The 20,224-nt window shown below is 39.5% G+C and overlaps 1 long non-coding RNA gene across 1 annotated transcript; it reads right to left on the reverse strand.

Moving 5' to 3' along the window:
- Positions 1-7,630: 7,630 nt before the first annotated feature.
- LOC138143597 (uncharacterized) lies at positions 7,631-19,671 on the reverse strand. Its single transcript, XR_011163742.1, has 3 exons — positions 19,218-19,671; positions 17,597-17,659; positions 7,631-7,971 (listed from the first exon to the last, which is right to left on the reverse strand). It is a non-coding gene; the product is annotated as an uncharacterized lncRNA (long non-coding RNA).
- Between the last annotated feature and the right edge of the window lie 553 nt (positions 19,672-20,224).

Raw genomic sequence — 20,224 nt, forward strand, 5'->3', positions numbered from 1 at the left:
CCTGTGTGAGCAGGCACCCTGGGGACACTGGGGTGCTTGCCGCTACACTTCTTGTAGCATTTTTTTCTTTGACCTGTAAGTTCTGGATTTTGACTATCATGTTCTTGGGAGTCTTTTCTTTGGGGTTTATTTTAGGAGGAGATTGGTGAATTCTTTCTATTTATACTCCATCCTTTGATTCTAAAAAATCTGTACTCTTTTCTTTTAAATATTCCTTGAAATTTGATTTCTAGGTTCTTTTTTAGTGGGGGGTAATGACTTTCAGCTAGCCCAATGGATTTTTAAATTTTTTTCTCCTTTATCTGTTTTCCAGGTTAATTGTTTTTGCTATGAGATACCTTACATTTTCTTTTTTCAGTCTTTTTATTTTGTTTTAGTATTTTTGGTTGTCTCGTGGAGTTATTAGCTTCTGTTTGGTTGATTCTAATTTATAGGGAGTTTGTTGCTTGGGAAAGGTTTAATATGTGTTATGCCAAGCTGTTAATGAGCTTTCCAATGCTTTCTTCCATAACTCTCATTACTTTTCCAATTTTTTTTCCTCTTCTACTTTTACTTTATTTATAAAAGTGTTTTAGCTCTTAAAAAAAACCCCTCTTACTTCATCTTTTCCAAGAATTCTAGTTGAATTGGTGCCCACACTCCACTTTTCTTCAAGGTTTTTCTCATAAATGCTTGGGAGTCATTGTCTTCTTCTTGTTATATATCTTGAACATTCCTGTCCCCATAATAGCTTATGGTGGATTTTTTTTTAATTTGCTTGTTCTTCCAGTCTATTTCCTGACTTCAGACTTTATGTTAGGACTAGAGTCTGCCCATTCTAGTGACAATGATGGAGCAGATCTTTTTCTGCTTTCTTGGGGCATTGAGTGTTGAGTTATTCCAAGATCTCAGGGATAGCTCACACTGAGTACCCATGAGTATTTAGTGCTCTCAAAGTAGTCTGATCCAGGACAAAGTATGATTGCTTCCTGTCCCTCTGTCCTCTTCCTACCCCAGCCCCACTTTGAGGTCTGCAAGTTCCTAAAGGTGTGTTGGGTCTAAGCAACAGATCTGTGGGCTCATTCCATCTGAAGTTTCAGCAGACTGCTGCTGGACTCAGACGCTATTAGGCAGCTAAAAACTCTGTTGTCTTAGAGTAAGAGAATTTCAGTTTCCCCTTTGTTCTGGGATACCTGCCCTGGTTACTCACTGAGGGTTTCAGATTAGGCTAAAGGCTAGATCTGAGATGGCTTTCTGCCCCTGGGGTATGAGTTACAGAGACTCTGCTTCTAAACTTGCTCTTCTCTTGGTATACACTGGGGTCCTTGAACTGTCCTTAAGTCAGAATGTAACCCATAGGCACAGGTCCCTTACTCATCAGGCCCGGGATCTGTGACTTGTAACTGGGTAGTGAGTAGTAGAGCTACTAGATGTCACCTGTCCCTGCATTGTGCTCAAATTGAAACCTCCCTTTACTGGATCTGGAACAACCTCTGGCCTGAATGCACAGGTTATCCTTACACCAAAGAGCTCTGTGAGGTGTCTCCCTGGCTAGATCCCATCCCTAGCATATACATGCTTCTCTGTTTACCTCCCAAAGCTAACATGAACTAGAAAAAAAATTGCAAACTGTGTTGTTTTTGTTTTTTTCCATTGGATTTCTCAATTGCAACTGTGAGAAACATGTTTATAGGGGTCACAGGACTTCCCAGGCAGGGCAAGGAGGTAGCCTGGATGACCTCCCACTGTCCACTGCTCCCCTGGGGACCCTTAGGACCCTTGGTATACCCTTTAAAATGGCAAACCCCTTCTCACTGAAAGAACTCTGAAACAGAGGATGCAGAGGAAGATGTTTATTATGCTTCTGGAAAGGAAGCGGGTGTAATGCTCACTAGGGACACACTCACACTTATGTAGAAGCAGGAGTGGGGTTCTACAGTTCTGTCCTTCCTGGTAGACTCAGTTAGTCAAATTCCTCCAATTCCTCACTTTATTTCCCTACATTCCCCCTATATATACAGATTATATGTAGATTACATAGGTGTGGCAGTGAGGATATTTGACACCTGACTGGGTGTGACCTCTTCTAAGGTCCAAGCTATTTGCCACACCTCCACCTTTCTAGTTCCCTCTGGCCTTTGTCATAGTTCCAGCAAGGCCACTTAGTAAGCTCTTACATAAGGTCTTAGTAAGATAAGGGAGCTTCGCCACAGCTATTGATTATCTTCCAATAACTTTTGTGGGAGCAAAACAAGATGCCATAATATATATATATCCCCTCTTACACAATTCAATATGGATTTTCTAGATTAGTTTTGGAGGAGTTTGTGGGGAATGAAGAGTTTGCTGTACTTCTTGTTACTCCGCCATCTTGGCCCTCTCTCCACTGCTAAATATTGAATGGCTAGACAAGATCACCTCTAACTAAACCCTGGAATACATTTAGTTGGTCTGCCAGTCCTGAGATATGCAACTCTTCTACAAGATATGTGCAGAGAATAGACCACAGCATATGTCTAAACTGAAGTTCTTTGGCAAGGAGGGCCCAAGGCTTTGCTATAGGATCACAGGCCTTATCATGTGGCCCTCAGTTCACCACCCTGAAGCTTGAACATTAATATTTCCCTGGATGGGTTTCTGTACTAACCCATTCAAGCTTCTTCTCTGAAGATTTAAGGATAAAAAAACAGTTGAAGAGCTGGGAAACAGGGTTAATCTTCTAATTAGCATTTCAAAGGGAAGTGATAAGAGATAATAACAGCAATATTATGGAAATTCAACTGTTTATAGATAGGGCCTATTTGTGAATGGGGTGATCAGCTCAGTAAGACATTAAGAACCATTCAAAATGAACTGAAATGTCAATACACTTTGAAGAGGTCTTTTAGGGATGCAAATGGAAAGTTAGCTGCACTTTTGATAAGTACAATAAACAAAACAATGAAATCCATTATAATGCCCCACATTTGTATAGTTTTACAATTTTCAAAGCTATATTTGTTTTAATACATTCTCATTTTATCACCAAATTACAATCACAGAGAAAGATCCTCAGAGGCCATCTGGTCTAATCCATACTTGAAGGAGAACCCCCAGTGCCATGCCCTTGACAAATGGTCTGAAATTTGCAGGGAACCAACCTCCTCCTGCAGCAGTCCATTCCATTGAAGGCTAGGTCCAAAAGAAAAAATCACCGAATTTGGAGTCAGAGGACCTGAGTTCAAATCTCAGCTCTGTCACTTACTACTTATACAGACAATTCTCACTTTACAAAAGTGGACCTTTCTATAGAACTCTAAGTAAAGTTATTTTTATGTAAAGTCTGGCATAGGGTTCAAGGACATGTTGGGGCTGAGGAAAAAGAAGCAGGAGCAGGAGAAGGAACACACAGGGGCAATGACAGATTGCTATTTTTTCTAGTCCATGATAGCATTGGGAGATGGGCAGAGAAGCATGTAAATGCTGGGGATGGGATCTAGCCAGAGAGTTACCCCCATAGCCATGTTGGGGCCTAGGTGATAGAGGAAGAACACGAAAGGTGGCAAACACATGTGAGCAGGGCACGAATCCAGACAGGAGAGGAAAGGTGACATGCGGGGTGGAGCCAGAGGGAAGACAGATGCTGAAAGACAGGCGTGAAGGCCAGACACACAAGAGGTGGGCACACAGGTAGGTGGGTAGAGTGGGGCAAAGATCTCTTTTACAAAATGGAGAGGCAAGAGTGGAGAGAGAGCACACAACACTGTATGGTAAAGTTCACATAGGTGGGGGGTTTTTGGAATGTGGATTTTTTTCAGAATTCTTTACATAATTTCGATACCCTATAAGGTTTTTTTTAGGTATATAGATTACAATGTGTCTAAATTCAAATACAAGTTTACATCATCTGTCTTGATTTTTTTTTTCTGTCTTAATTTTTTAAAAATTCTTTACCTCAAGTAAAATTTGTGTAATGGGAATTTATGTAAAAAGAGTACTGTGTGTGATATGGGTACAAAGGTGCCCTAAGAGTTAATATTAAGGCTGCTTTTTCAGTATCTTGGGAAGCCCTCCTGAGCCTGAGGACTTCCTAAAGTCTCTTCTCTTATCTTGAAAAAACATAAAACTTCCTCCTTGTCCTGGACCATGGAATTCCTTGTCTCCCCCCCATCTTGGGTCATAAAATTTCCCCTGTCTCCCTTATCTGGTGTCATTCATCTTCCTCATCCTGTCCCTAAATCTCCAACCCCCATTAGAAACCCTAAAAATTACATCATCATCCTACAGAATGTATAGCTTTCTGTCTATATGAGTCTGGTCCTTTTCCTATATCAGTGCTTAGCTCCTTGCTAAATCTCAGGCCCATATGCTTTTGCATCAATAAAGCTCCCATTGACTAAAGAGATCTAAGTGAATTCTTTCAAATCTGAACCAGTTCTCCCAATTCTGACCTCAACAGTGTTTTCTTTTTTTTTTCCTTTTCTTTTCAGTTTCCACTCATTGCTTCTGGAGATTCACTCTTGCCCTCTGGAGACATGATTCTAATACTTCTTTCACATGTCAACCACTCAAAAATTTGAAGAAAGCCATCATTCAAACCAATTTAGTAAACATTTATTGGGGTCAATGGATAAAAAGAAACAATTTTCAATGGAATTACCAACTATTAACAATCACATATGAACAAATGCCCCATGTTTTATTTTTGGTTCTGTTTTGGGGGTAAAATAGTCAGAGTTAAGTGACTTACCCCGGGTCACACAGCTAATAAGTGCCAAGTATTCAAGGCAACATTTGAACTCAGGTCCTCCTGACTCCTCAGGTTGGTGCTCTATCCATTTCATCACCTACTTTCCTCGCACCCCATATTGCTGTTCAATCATTTTTCAGTCATGTCCAACTCTTCATGAACTGGACTCAGATATTTATTAGCTATGTGACCCTGGGCATGTCACTTAACCTTGTTAGCCTCAGTTTTTTCATCTGTAAAATAAGCTGAACAAGGATATGGCAAATCACTTTCGTATCTCTGCCAAGAAAATCATGTTTAAATATTATCTATGCTATATTTTATATTTTTATTAATTTTGTTAAATATTTCTCAATTATATTTTACTCTGCTTTGGGCCATACTTGGGACTATTGTGGGCCACACCCAAACTTTGGGTCATCCAGGTGATGCAATTTTAGATTCTAGTAAACTACTGAATATGAGTAAGGGAATAGTGGGACCCCAAGCTTTATATCAAAGACTTGACTTCTTTCCTGCCAGACAGCAGTTCCACAATGAACACACATAGAAAATAGCAAAAAATCCCTTTATCCAAGTTGATAGCAAAACAGAATTCAGAAAAAAGGATGCATATGAGAATATTTACCAGACAATTCAGACTGATGTCATACCATTGGGAGTGAGGTAATTCAACTCAAAAAAGAGAAAAAGAAAGAAAGAGAAAGAAATCCAAAATCTTATCCAAAGGGGAAAATTTCCCTCAATCTCTAGTGTAGTAAGCCAACTATAGAGATGTGATAGAGTGCTAGCTCTTCTCATGTTGGTGTGTTCTCATAGTCTTTCTCCACTGATGACCCTGAAGAGAGGTTGGAGCTCCTCAAGTCTTCTTTCCTGATTCTGAAGTCCAGCAGAGTCCAAAAGGACTGACAAGAGCATATTTTTCTTCTCTCCCACTCTGGTCAACAGACCCCACTCCTTATGCAGGTTGTGGGCATTGATCTTCACCAATGAAGTGAGAGTCTCATACCAATAGGCTTTAAGGCTCGGGTTACGCTGAAGATGTGATCTGACCAGAGTAGAATTCAGCAGGAATACTTCCATACTCATTTGGGAGTATGCCTCACAGTGCAGGTTGCATTAGATTTTTTTTTTGGCTTCTATATTAAACTATTGACTCATGTTGAGCATGCAGTGCCCTAAAACCCTCTGCCTTCTTCAGAAACTTTTGTCTAGCTTTATCTCCATCATTTTCTGCTTATGTAGTTGATTTTTAAAAAACCAAACATAAGACCTTACATTCTTTCTTATTGCCTGGTTCTGAGTTCATTGCTTTTTTCCACTATCACCAATCAACCAATCAAACAAGCAGTTATTAACACCTACTATGTGCCTGACACCACACAAGGCACTAAGGATGAATACAAGGCATAAATACAAGAATGCAGTGATTCAAGAGGAGTTTATGTACTGATAGTGCAAAACAGGCATACTTTCATAATGCTTTAGGGAATTTTACCAGGAATCAAAATCAAGTTTGCTCACCTATAGTTTACAGATTGTCTTCTCTTCCTTCTTTTGAAAATAAGGCCAACATTTGCCACATTCCATTCCTGTGGCACTTCTTCCTTTCTTTACAATCCTTCAAAGACCACTTTCGGCTGTCACATCTGTATGTTCTTTTAGTACTCTGAGATGTAGCATATCTGTGTCTATTGAATTAAACTCATCAAGGGTAAATAAGTGCCTTCTCACTACAAACCTATTTACCTTGGGATTCAATGATCTGCTAGTTACTTTTGTTCTTCTTTCCAGTACAAGGTTAATCTCTCTGGACCTTGGTTTTTTCACTTATGAAAGAGTTGAATTAGATGATCTCTGAGGTCTTTCTAGCACTAATTCATTTAATAAATATTAAAACAGAAACAGTGAGAATTAAGCAGCTATAGGTTTTCCCCATTGTCCATTATCATTGTTTCATCCAACTTGAAGAGTAGTACTATTCCTTCCTTTGTCTTCCTTCCCTCATCCTCTCTCCAACCAAATAGCTAGATGACTTTTTTCTTGTTGACCTTAGCCTTACTTATTAGGTCATTCTGAGCTGTAGCTCTCTTGATGCTAGGCAAGACACTATTTATATGAAACATCTGTGTATTTATATGATGCTACCCATCTTTGCTTGCAACCATAAAGTAGGTGAGTCAAGTGTTTAGGAACTACAATAGAATGTAGGCCTTTTGACTCTTTGTCAGAAGATTACTTGAGAGGAAGCCAAGTTTTTTGAATGTAGGAAGGCAAAGTAACATAGCAAGGCAAGTTCCCACTTGGGCAGAGGTCTGTATTCTCTGAAATCAGTGCCAGTAATTCTAACATTCCCAAATATTTCTCTATCTTTAGCCAGTCAACAGGCTGCATGTGATCATAGAAAGAGTGCTATATTTGGGATTAGAGTTCAAATTCTCCCTCTCTTGCTTGCTACCTGTGTGATCTTGGCCAAAACATTTATCCTCTTCACTGAAGCCCTTTAACTAAGGGCTTGGAATCAATGACTTCTAAGTACCTTCCAACAATAAATCCATAACCCTATGACTAGGAGGCCTTTCCAGTAATGGACCAATTTCTTCACAGAAATTATATGTTTATGTGCAAGTATATAAACTTAGGGGCAGTTAGGTGGTGAAGTGGTTAGAGTACTGGACATATAGACAGAAAACTGGGTTTATATCCTGCTTCAACCACTTCCTAGCTGTAACACTGTCTACTCTGCTCCCTCTTCCTGAAGGTTAGAGATATTGCATTTCACCCATCCTCCAGGGTTCTCCATTACCTTTAAGGGAATTGGAGGTATGTAGTCTCTCTACCATTGTCTTAAGCACCCATCAATTCTGTTTCCCAAATTGTAGGGATCCCCTACATCCCAATTCCATTTAGTCACTTAACGGATCAGCTTTTAGAAAGGAATATTTATTTCAAAAGCATAGCAAGAACAAATACATGAACACTCCTCCCCTAAAACCTGAGGAACAAAATCCTCTTGATGCACACTTCCTTCTCTGGGGAGGGGATAGGAATTAATTAGGTTCACAGCTTAGCTCAGTTCCTATATGGCACAGTTCCATTAAGTTCCTAGTACAAATCCCCTCCTTGGGCTCAAGTCCCAGTCACTCTGGCTTCTCAGGATTTCCTCGTTGGCCTGGCAGCAACATCTGGCATAGAATCCTTCCTCTAATATTATCATAGTTCAAGTCTGGGTCCTGGATGGATTCTACCACCTGCATCTACAACTGAAAAGAACAAATGAAAAAGATCACAGCAAAATCCCAAACCCATTTCTTGGGGCTACAGGACTTAAAAGGTGGGGGAGAACAAGGTAGTCCTTCTGACTCAGGTCAGTCCATGGCACCCACCTTTGATGAACAAGACCATTACCCTCTCTGCAAGCAAGTGAAGAGAGAGAGACAGAGACAGAGAGACAGACAGAGACAGAGAGACAGAGACAGACAGACAGACAGAGACAGAGAGAGACAGAGACAGACAGACAGAGAGAGAGAGATTGAGATTGTCTTATAGTTTTAAAGCATGCTCCAGCTATGCAACCAATGGATGCTGGTTCCACCCACATGGTAGGGGAACACAGAATGTCTTTTCCTAGAAGATGGTCCCTCCATTTTAGGTGATCTAGGCATGCACAAAGCCCTGTTTCAGAGCTACATGACTGACCACATAAATTAACCCTTCTGAGCCTCAACTTCTTAATCTGTAAAATAAGGGAATCATATAAACTGCTTCATAGGATTATAAGTATCCAATGAGGTAACATTTGTAAAGAATTTTGTAAATTCTAAGGCACTAGATAATATATGTATATGTTTACACACACACACACACATATATGTATACATATACACAAATACAAAGCAACCATTTTTTATATCATGGATAAACCAAAAATTGAAGATTGCATTCTCTAGGATTCTCTTACACATTCCTCCAAGTACATAAAAGAACTACTTATAACAGCAACAGGGCTGTACTGGGAGGGGGTGTCCTTGGTTCTATGGCCTTGAATATGTCACTTTACCTTGATTTAATCCTCTATGAGGGGGTTGAACTAGAGCAGGGCTTCTTAACCTGGGATCTGTGAACATTTTTTTCATAATACATTTCCTTAGCTATAGTCAATCTAATTGCTTTCCTTTATAATCTCACATATTTTAGTTTATAGATTTAAAGGCATAATTTTGAGGAGTCTGTAAATGTTACCAGTCTGCCAGAAGGGTCCAAAACACTAAAAAGTTAGCTCTAAAACTAGAGTAATTACCCTTTGATAAAAAAATTCACAAAAATTATTATGCTAGGTCCTGTCCTGCTCTATATTGTGGTTCATTTTTTAAAAAAAGTTTATAGTAAATAGAGTTAATTTTAGTTAGATAGTTTAAATCTCAAAGGTTGAACTAGTTTCTGTCTTGTTCTGTCACATTATATTCAATTACATATAGAACTATAGAGAATATTACCTAGTCTAACCTGTCTTATCAGCAAAAATTTTACTTTCCGTTTCTATATCTTTCTGATTGTTTACAGACCTCGCCTTTGGCACTATTTGTTAAGTTTCTACTCTCATTCTTCATTAATTCCCTGGCTCATTCCCCACAGTGTTCATTCTAGGCTTTCTTCTCTTTCCTTAAATCCCTAACCCTCCCTTCTTTTCTTTTTTCAGCCCCATTTCCTCTATTTCCCCACCCCACCCTCAACCAACAGTATTTTACTTTGTCAAGAAAAATGAAGAACACTGTGAATGAATTCTACCCCATTCATCCCTAGCTTTCCTTGGTGTATTCCCTTCCTTTTTTTTTTTCTTTTCCATCCCACCTTATAGTCTCAAAGGAAAAGGGACATCTCTTCAAATCTTCTTTACCCCTGAAGGATTTTGCTCCATATTTTCCTCTGAATCTTTGACATCTCCAACTTCTCCCTCCCAAAATGTCCTTACCTTCTCTTCAAACACTCACAGGTCTCCCTATCTTAACAACAAGAACAATCAATAAACATTTATGAAATGCCTACTGTGTGCAGGGCACTGTGCTAAGTGCTAGAGATACAAATAAAGGCAGAAGAGAGTCTCTGCCCTTAAAGAGCTTACAATCTAATGGAAGAACAATAAAAAAAACTCCACAAGGCTTTGATGATTTCATTGACTGACACTTGCTTCAGGTGGTCCCTGAGGTCTTCTATCTAAGACACATATTTTGAGACTACCCTTGAAAAGACCAACACTTGTTGAGATGGATTGTATGTGAGTTGCACTACAGGCTCTAGCAGTGAGACCATCAGTTCTCTCACTGTTTTTAGATAATTCTTCTCTTCTTCAGGAATTGTACCAAAGTTCAGTGCTTTTCTTAGGCCCTCTGATCCCACTGACCCTCTAGCTTTTTATAAGTTTCCACAGAGGAGACATGAGTTTTCAGGGTGACCACATATTGAGACACAGCTCATTGCTTGCAATATTCTGTCAGTATTGCTCATGGAATGTGCTCAAATTGGTCCCAGTCCATGCTGAAACTCCAGAGATGTTGACTGAGTCTTAACATACCAAGGCTCTAGTATCCATCCTCCGACTGATACCCATAATTTCCATAGGAAACTTTTTGAGTTCACATTGCTATAACCCCCAAAGAAGGTTATATCATTCAACCCACAGAGACTATATATGTATATGCTAGAAGTGTCTTTCATAACATGATCTTTAACTATAGCAAAATACAGCTCTACATCTTTGGTCCCATTCAAGTTCACACATCAGCTCTCACGCTCCTTTAGGAGGAGAGGCTCTGCCCTCCATGCTATCTCCCAACAGATTTGCCACTGCTTCTGCAATGTAACCTGACTGGTTTGAGACAGACTCTAGTCTTGAACACCCTTTCCTGATTTATCAGCTCCAAGTACTTAAGGACTGCTTTTTGAAGTTCAGCCATGGCCAGGTGCTCTTATATATCCTTGTCATTCATCAACCCCAAACCTGTTGGTTAGACTAGTACTCTTAAACTAGTAGGACTTCCTGGGTAATCTGTGCCACAGTCATTGCTTTTTTGGCTATTATCCCTGAAAGGCAAGAGACCCCTGTAATGCGAATGTAAATTTTAAAGATCTTCCCTGCCCCTAGGCTAAAGTGCACCAGAAGCCTGGGGAGGGAGGCTTGTTTTTCAGTAGATACTTTTTGATTGGCCAGTGAGCCAATAGGGTTGTTACATTCTCTGAGCCAGGAGAAGGCTATATAAGCCCTGATGTGTAGCTTTGTTTTGGGACTCACTTTGAGAAGTGTTCTGTGATTTGATCTGAATTCTGGGAAGCCGTTGTTGAGAGTCCCCCGGCTTTGAAAAACCCAGAATGGGGAAACCCAGATGTTGACTGGGTATGGATGTAATGGTTGGACAGTTTGGAAATCTGTCTACTTGATGTTTCTGTCTTGATAATTATGCCTGTATACTTTGAGGTTCGGGGTGCTGACCTTTTCTCCTGAACAAGGTAAACGATATATGTCTGACTGATTAAAGTAAGCTTGTTAACCCATTTTGAGTTGCTTTCCTTTAACAAAGCAGATCCAAGAACCTGTGGTAGCTGCAAACCCTGAGGACGCTTGGGGTGCTTGCTGCTACAACCCCCTCCCTGTCAGGTTGAACGGTATTGAGTACTGATGCTATCTTCTGTGTGTACTCTTTGAATGACCAATTAACCATTCAGCTTCCTCAAGAACTCTGACACTATGATTTTGGGACACTATATTTTCAGGAAGCAGGGCAGCTAGGTGGCACAGTAGACAGACTGTTAGGCCTAGAGTGGGGAAAACTCATTTTTCTGAGTTCAAATTTGGTCTCAGACACTTTCTGTGTGACTCTGGTCAAGACACTTAACCCTGTCTGCCTCAGTTTCCCCATCTGTAAAGTGAGCTGGAGAATGAAATTACAAACCATTCCAGTATCTTTACCAAGAAACCCCAAAATGAGGTCACAAAGAGTTGAACAAAACTGAAAAAAAGACTGAAAAACAATAAATTTTCAGGGAGCAGATGAAGTCAAATTTGAGTCCCTTGAGGTTTTCCATTCCTGTTTCTCTACTTCACTTCTCTGCTGCTAGTCTATTACTTCTGTGCCATATTTAGTCAGGACTGAAAGATACCTCATTTAGTGAGTAGGGAAACCTCCTTGAAAAAAATACCTACACCTCCCTATACTGGATCCATTGTTTCTGCACTAACAGGCTGACAACCTATACTCAATTCCTAACTGTTGATAGTGCAACACAAGCTAGTATATGATGCTATCATTGCATCATGAGCATGACATCATGAAAGTGATGCCCTTCCTACCAGAATGCCCCTTATTTAATCCTCAGTCATACTTTTTGCCACAAAGAACTCAAACTTTCTACTAGTTTCATACCCTACCTATCATTTTTACTTTATTTCTATTTTTTTGGCAACCTACCCAATATAGACAATAATAATAATAATTTATATAACTTTAAGATTTACAAAGTGTTCTACATGTGTTATCTCATTTGATCTGCCAAATAACCCTGGGAGGTAAGTTAGTATTGTTATCTCCATTTTTCAAATGAGGAAACAGAGGCTGAGAGAGGTTAAGTGATTTGCCCAAGGTAACAGCTAGTCTGAGACATGATATTTACTCACATCTTCCTGATTTCAAATCCAGCATTCTATCTATTCTGCTCTCTGGCAGCATCCTTTACATCCTCTCCAAAAATATTCTAGTGTGGAATCAATTGGTCAATTTCTTTGCATTTATTCACATTTATTACCTTGTGCCAGGAACTGTACTAAACCCTGTGGATAAAACAAAAACAGTCCCTGCCTTCAAGAAGCTTTCATTCAAAGGTGAGAGACAACACATAGAAGACTAAATATACATGAAAAATATAGAGTAGATGGAAGGTAACCTTTTAGGAGATGTTAGTAGCAGTTAGGGGAACTGGAAAAGCCTTTCTGGAGGGAGTGTCATTTGAGCTGAGTCTTAAAAAAAGTCATGGAATCCTGGAAGCAGGAAATCATTCCAGGCATGGGAGGAGACTGTGGAAAGGCATAGAGACAGGACATGGGGATTCATGTAAATGAAGAACAGCAAGTTCAGTGTAAGCTGGATTGTAGACTGTGTGGAGGAAAGTGAAGTATAAGAAGAAAGTGAAAATAGCAAGGGTTTGTATTATAAAGAACTTTAATTGTCAAACAGAAGACTTTATTTTTGGTTCTGGAGGTAATAGGGAGTTATTAGAGCTCCCCGAGTAGGGGGGTAACATGAGCAGACCTATGTTTTAGGAAAATTGCCTTGGTAACTAAGTAGAGGATGATCTGGAGTGGGGAGAGAATTGAGGCAGAAAAACTGGCTAAAAAATCTGTTGCAATGATCCAAGTGAAAAGTGACAAGGTCCTGAACAGAGATTGTAGCTGTTATGAGAGAAGGGGATGTAGAGAAAAGGTTGTGAAAGCAGAAATACTAATGCCATGCATTTGTGTGTGTGTGTTGCCCATTTCAGTTATGTGTGTTCACATGGATCTGTCTCTATGTTGCTCATAGGAATTCATGAATAGATATCTTTAGAGTCTCTTCCAAGGGAAAATTTGATTCCTGCCAGGAGGGGAGCAGGAGATTGTCACCATAAGGCTGGCCACACTGTTTTCCTCAGAGAGGGGGTGTTGGGCTAGAGTTATATGTATCTCCCTAAATCTTACTTGTTTTAAATTCATTGTGCTCCTGATCACTATTCTAGCATAGGGAAGGAGTACCTCAAGCTATTCATCCAAGGCTATGGGATATCCTCACTCAACAGAGAGAGAGAGACAGACAGACACAGAAAGAGACAGAGACAAAGAGGCAGACAAGGAGAGAAAGAAAGAGGTAGAGAGACAGAGAGGAACAGAGAAAGAGACAAAAGGAGAGACAGAGAGAAATAAACACAGAGAGACAGAGACAGAGAAAGAAAGACAGAGAGAGGAAGAGAGAGACAGAGACAGAAAGAAGCAGAAATAGAGACAAAGAGAGAGACAGAGACACACACACAGACAGAGATAGAGATAGAGAAGCAGAGACAAAGAGGCGGATAAGGAGAGAAAGGCAGGGGTAGAGAGACAGAGAGGAACAGAGAGACAGAAGGAGAGACAGAGAGAAACACACACAGAGAGACAGAGAAACAGAGACACAGAGATATATAGAGAGAAACAGACCAGAGAAACAAAGACAAAGAGAGAGACAGACAGAAACAGAGACAAAGATAAACAGAGACAGTGAAAGAGAGAGAGAGACAGAAAGAAGCAGAGATAGAGAAAGAGAGACAGAGACAGTAGAGATAACCTTATTCTATACCCTTCGGTTATTACTTATCAAGTGAGACATAAAACAGGGATCCAGATGCTCCCCAGAAATGCTTCCCATTGCCATTCAAGATGTCCAATGCAGAGAACAAGACAGAGATCTCCTAGAGATGATGGGGTCTTCCAGATGGTCCTGCTTACAGTGATCTTGTGCTGATTGTATCGAGTCCTAGATGATGCCACTGTTTCTCGAGTGAATAACTGAATGAATTATGCTTCATTATTTCCCTCACCTGTTTTTAAATTCTGAGAGAGCTGCATTTTAATTAGTCAATTTCCTTTCCTCCTTTAGGAAGCCAGGTGGTACAGTGGATATAAAGTGCTGGGACTGGACTTAGAAAGACCTGTATTCAAATCTGGTCTCAGACATTGACTAGCTGTGTGACCCTAAGCAAGTCATTTAATTTCTTTCTGCCTCAGTTTTCTCAGTTCTGAAATAAGAATAATAACAGCACCTACCTCTCAGTATTGTTATGAAGATAAAATGAGATAATATTTGTGAAGCAATTAAGAGTATCTGGCATAGAGTATGCCCTTGACAAATGCTTGCTCCCTTTTTTTCAATATTTGAATATTATTACAGAAGGAAACCTACTGGCTTTCATTCGTAGTAAATACCTAAACTTAATATAAAGTCGAAGCATTAACTGATAACCTCTTTAGCTACAGAAGTGAATTTGCCATATTTTTATGCAAAATTACTGGACAGTTTTTTAAGAGCCATCTTCACATAGATAAATCCCTGCTCACTGCTAAAATTCATGATTTCACATAAAATTTCATGCAAAATATCAACTGTTGGCACAGCTTGGTATGACAATTTTATGCCTGCAACTTAAAAAAAATTAAAATCAGTGCAGCAGGAGATTGAAAATAAACCTTTCAATTTTTAAAAGTGAGAAAAACCAAAGTCATAGGCAAATTGACTAGTCTTATTTCCACTTCTTAAATGTTGGTGTTTTAAGATAATTTTATATAGTGATTTTAAGATAATTTATCGAGCAATTCATGGTTACAAAGTACTTTGTACACGTTATCTTACTGGATCCTTAAAACAACCCTGCAAGACAGGTTTGGTAGGTATTATTATCCCCATATTTCAAATAAAGATACTGAGCTGCAAAAAGGTTAATTGATTTGCCCAAGGTCACATAGCTAGAGTTGGGACTGGACTTCAGGCATTCAGATATCAAATAGATTACCCTTTTTTGCCTAACCCTGAGGCTTTTCCAAAAATATTCTGAAGGACACTTTATGGAATTCAAAGTGCAATTTAACAGAGATGTCAGACTCAAATAGGTAGCATGTTAACTTGGAGAACCACAAATGAGCATTATCTATGTTGTATTGTATTTTAAATTATTTTATTCTGGTTTGGCTGCTGGCTGCTTGTAGCCTAGGCCTTGAGTTAGATACCTTTGCTTTAGATTGCCAAAAGTAGACAAGTTAATATTACTCTAATTGTGGTTACCTTTGTACTGACTGACTTGATTTTTCAATCAAAAGCAATATTTGTATTTGAATATAATACTTACATTTTGTTTTTATACAGAGGACTGGCCAATCCCAGCTTTTAGGAACATGTCTATTGTGTGCAGCTGATGCAATTGCCATGTAGACTTCAGAGCATGTGCAGGTAGGTGTCCTTTAACCACATCCTCTTACCATGGTAAGAATTCAGGGCTGAATCATTCACCTCAGTAGCCTGAGTTGAACTGAATTAACTGAGAATGTATTCAAAGGGCACTAACCAGCCAAACACTTTCTTCATTTTCTTTTTCCGGACTGGCTGAGTCAGAGTTGAGGAGGCAAGAACTGCTGTAAGGACTCAGTGGGAGACCTTAGGCCTGAAACCTTAATCTCCTTTCCTAGTTCACTGTCAAGTGGCCCACATGAGAGCATGGCTCTGCTGTTGCACTTGTCACTGTTAGGTTATTGGTTTTGTCCATCCTCATCTATGCTTCCTGGCTCCCCTGGTTTCCTTCAAGTCCCCCTAAAATCCCACTTTCTGTAGAAAGTCTTTCCCAGTCTCTGTTGGTTTTTTTCTATTTATCCTATATGTAATTGTGGTTTTTTTGTTTTTGTAAGTAGTTGTTTTTATGTTATTTTCCCTACTAGATTATGAACTCCTCAAGGATATGAGTTATCTTTTCTTTTATTTTTTTTCATTTATTTCTTTAGCATTTATTACAATGTTTGCCTGGCCCATAGTAGGTGCTTAATAAATGATTGTTGTTGTTCAGTCATGTCTGATTCTCTGTGACTACAAGTGGTTTACCATTTCCTTCTCATTTTTTCTTTTTAACAGATGAGGAAAATGAGGCAAACAGGGTTTAGTGACTTGCCTTGGGTCACCCTGCTAGCGAGTGTCTGAGGTCACATTTGAACTTATGAAGATGAGGCTTCCTGATTTCAGGCCCAGCAGTCTGTGCATTATGGTGCCACCTAGCTGCCCCAACAAATGATTGACTGTCTATTCTTTCCTGTTCTTAGGTAAGAGTACCAGACTAAGGTAAGAACTTGTGAACTTTGAGTGATAGGGAGAGTGAGTTGCTAAAGCAAGAGTTTACAGGCTACAAGAACAGGTCTGGGACCCAGCCTAGCAGTGGTTGACCCCTAAAGCCAAGATACGAGAGGGGAGGACTTATCTATCTTTTATGCTATATTTAGAAGAAAACTTTGTAGGACAAATGCTTTATAAAAACATCTCCCCCATGCTCCATAACCTGTGGGTACAGTATCCTTCTCCACCTTGATTTCTGTATTACCTTTTTCCACTCCAGAAGTCTTACAAAAGTCTTTGCCTCCTAACTCAAATTCATCCAGGCAAAAAAGATAAAATACCTTGGCTCATCAATGCCTTTTGAATTTATACTCAGCTCTGCTTCAGCACATATAGAAAAGCTTCTGTGCTTCATATGATAAGCAAACTGGAAACAATACCTGTGCATTCTATGAAGTCCATGTGAGGATTGCATGAAGTGGACTATACATGCTCATAAGGGCTATGATTAGCCAGTTCTCCAGTATGTTCATTCGTATTTTATAGGATAGACATACAATTCTAGTTCTTGTTCTTTTTTTTTATAAAGCAATTAGGGTTAAGTAACTTGCTCAAGGTTACACAGCCAGGTGTTTCTGGGTGGGTGCTAAGTGTCTGAGCCCAGATTCGATCCCCAGGTCATCTCGACACTGGAGCCAGTGCTCCTACTCACTGTGCTACCTGGCCGCCCCTAGACATACAATTCTAATGGGCCAGAGTCCTAATGAAGACCTTTATGTTGTGTTGTCTTTAACAAAAGAACATCTTTCTTTTTCCCTCATATTTTTTCTTTGTACTAATTCATGAGAGATTACAGTTCTTATAGCATGTCATAAGGACAATACCTCATCCTTGTACTGGGGAAGATTGGTCTATAGCTGATGTGCAATGATGCAGATCAAGGTGACCTTTGAGGGGAATGAAAGGGAAAGAAATATTTTTAAAAATCTCAGAATTGGAAGCCATATAATTCAACTCCTACCTGAAGAAGATTCTCTTCTCCCAATCTCTAATGGGTGGTGATCCAGCTTTCTTTGGAAGACCTCTGGTGGTGATAGAGAAAAGGAAACCATCATTTTCAATAGCAGGACAGTCTATATTTAGATAATTAAATTTAAAAATTGTTTCCTTATATAAAACCTAAATCTACCTCTCTGCAACTTCTACCCATTCTTCTTAATTATATCCCTAGGGTCCAAGAAGAACAAGTATAATTTCAGATATTTGAAAGACTCGTAGAGAAAAGAAATTTGAACTCAGGTCTTCCTGGCTCTAGGCTGAGCTCTCTATAGGTGACATTCATATTAAATCTGCAGGGGATATAAACCTGGGAAGCTGAGGACATAAATACATCACAACCAATGTGGTGAATGGTATAAGATCCTGAAAGATCCCAACAGGCCAGAAAAATGGACTGAATCTAATAAGGCACAATCATGACTTTAGGAAGGAGTTGTGGTTTTGGTTTTTGTTTTTTTAGAGTGGGAACTCCCATAGATTTAATCTCCTTTATAAGCATATTAGTCCTATTGAGTAGACTAAGGCACAATCAGATTCACAGAAGGAATAAGTAGATTCAAAACAGGTGAGGAATAAAGATTGGGACTGGACCTGTGTTTTCATAGATATAGGAAACTCCCAGATGAAGAAACCCCTTTTACCAATGCAGGAAAGCACCTTTTCTGCAACTTCTAGTCTTAGAGAATTGCTTAGCATCCTAAGGTAAGGGTTTCCCCAGGGTCACTAAGGCAGGGTGTATTGGTAGTAGTACTTGAGCTCAGGTCTTCTCAAGATCAGTTCTTTCAAAAGTATAAGACAAAATATGTAGCTAGAGAATAGCTCACATGAAAAGAACCAGAGATTTCCATGGGCTACAAGGTGTAAAGCCAAGCAGAAGCTGTTCTCCAGAGGACTGCTGCTGTGAATAGCTTTAAGGTTCTGATCACATAGTATAATGAACTCTCTATTCAGCAATAAACTAAGGCAAAACATTCATAGAAACCAAAGTACAGCATTCACAATGTTATGATATAGCAATTTATCACTAAAGTGCCCAGATAGTTTTAAACAAAAGATATCATTCAGTAAGTCCTTAGCACAATCATCCTTAAGGAGCAAGCTTTTTTTTTTTTTAAAGCAATCAGGGTTAAGTAACTTGCTCAAGGTTACACGACCAGGTGTTTCTGGGTGCTAAGTGTCTGAGCCCGGATTTGATCCCCAGGTCATCCCAACACTGGAGCCGGTGCTCTTACTTGCTGTGCTACCTGGCTGCCCCTAGGAGTAAGCTTTCTTAAGGGACACAAATTACAAAGGTCAAAGTTCTCCACCCTAGGTCACATTGTCTTAATCTCTCAATCAAAAAAGTCTTCTTTCTTCTTGACTGGAAATTAGCTTCCAATCATGCTTAACTAAATCATCCTTAAGAGGTACAAGGTACAGAGTACAAAATTCTCCCACCCCTAGGCCACAGTAAATCGTGATCTTCTCAGTCAGCACTAAGTACCCAAGGAGGGGTCTTTTCATCTTGATTCGAGGCTGGTTCTCAGATTCTATGGTTCCTCTTTTAGGATCCCAGCTTTTGCTTGAATTTACCCAACTGTCACCTGAATTCAAAGGTAGGCAGCTCTCAGCTCCTCATCCAGTTCCATATTGAAGTTCACAATGTCCAGTCCACCTCAAGTCCTTCGAAGTTTCTGTTTCTGGGGAGACAAAGCTTAACAGAGCCAAAACAACATTTATGCACATTGCTGGCACTATCACCAATTCACTATCTGCCTGTGAAACCACTACAGACCCACAAACAAGGTCTGAGAACTCAACACAAATCGTCAGTATAGTCCCAGGATCTCTGAAATCCTCCTCTAGGACTTCTGTAAACAGACAACAAGAAAATCCTCTCTCAGGGTTTCCACTAAGGTCCCAGGGCTTCTGTACAAAGTACTACAAACAAAAATCAACACACAGAAGAGACAAACAGAGTGCTTGCCACCACAAGTGTTCCCTTCTCAATTCTGCTCCTTTCCAGTTTGGGCTTCTCCTTATATATGATCATTAGTTCCTCCCTGTTCTGCCCACCCCTTAAGTCCTTCCTGTTCCTGTCTTTGGCAAGTCCCTCCCACTGTGGGTTTCACAAGTTCTCTTTCGTAACAAAAATTTGATATAATCATGGGCAAGGCTCAAAACAAATTTGAACTGAAACAAGGTACTAAATAATTAAATAGCTAAAACAAGGCGCTAAATACTTCTTTGCTTGCCATTACACAAGGTTAACAGTGGGACATTCAATTTCCTTTAATTTAACAAACATTAAGGGTCTACTACATGCACATAGTAGGTATCCATATAGTCTGTGGACACCAAGACAAAAAAAGCAAAACAATGAAATGTTTTACGTGATTGCTCATGTATAATCTACATGTGCTTACCATCTCAGGGAGGGGGAAGGGGAGGAAGGGATAGAATTTGGAACTCAAAACTTTTTTTTAAATTGTTTTAACTATGTAACTGGGGGGAAATAATATATCTATGTTTATATCTATCTATCATCTATCTATCTATCTATCATCTATCTATCTATCTATCTATCTATCTATCTATCTATCTATCTATC

This window comes from Petaurus breviceps, unplaced genomic scaffold, assembly GCF_028583685.1.
Source record: "Petaurus breviceps papuanus isolate PSGF00001 unplaced genomic scaffold, PetGlider_PUasm1.0 90650, whole genome shotgun sequence".
NCBI lineage: Eukaryota > Metazoa > Chordata > Mammalia > Diprotodontia > Petauridae > Petaurus > Petaurus breviceps.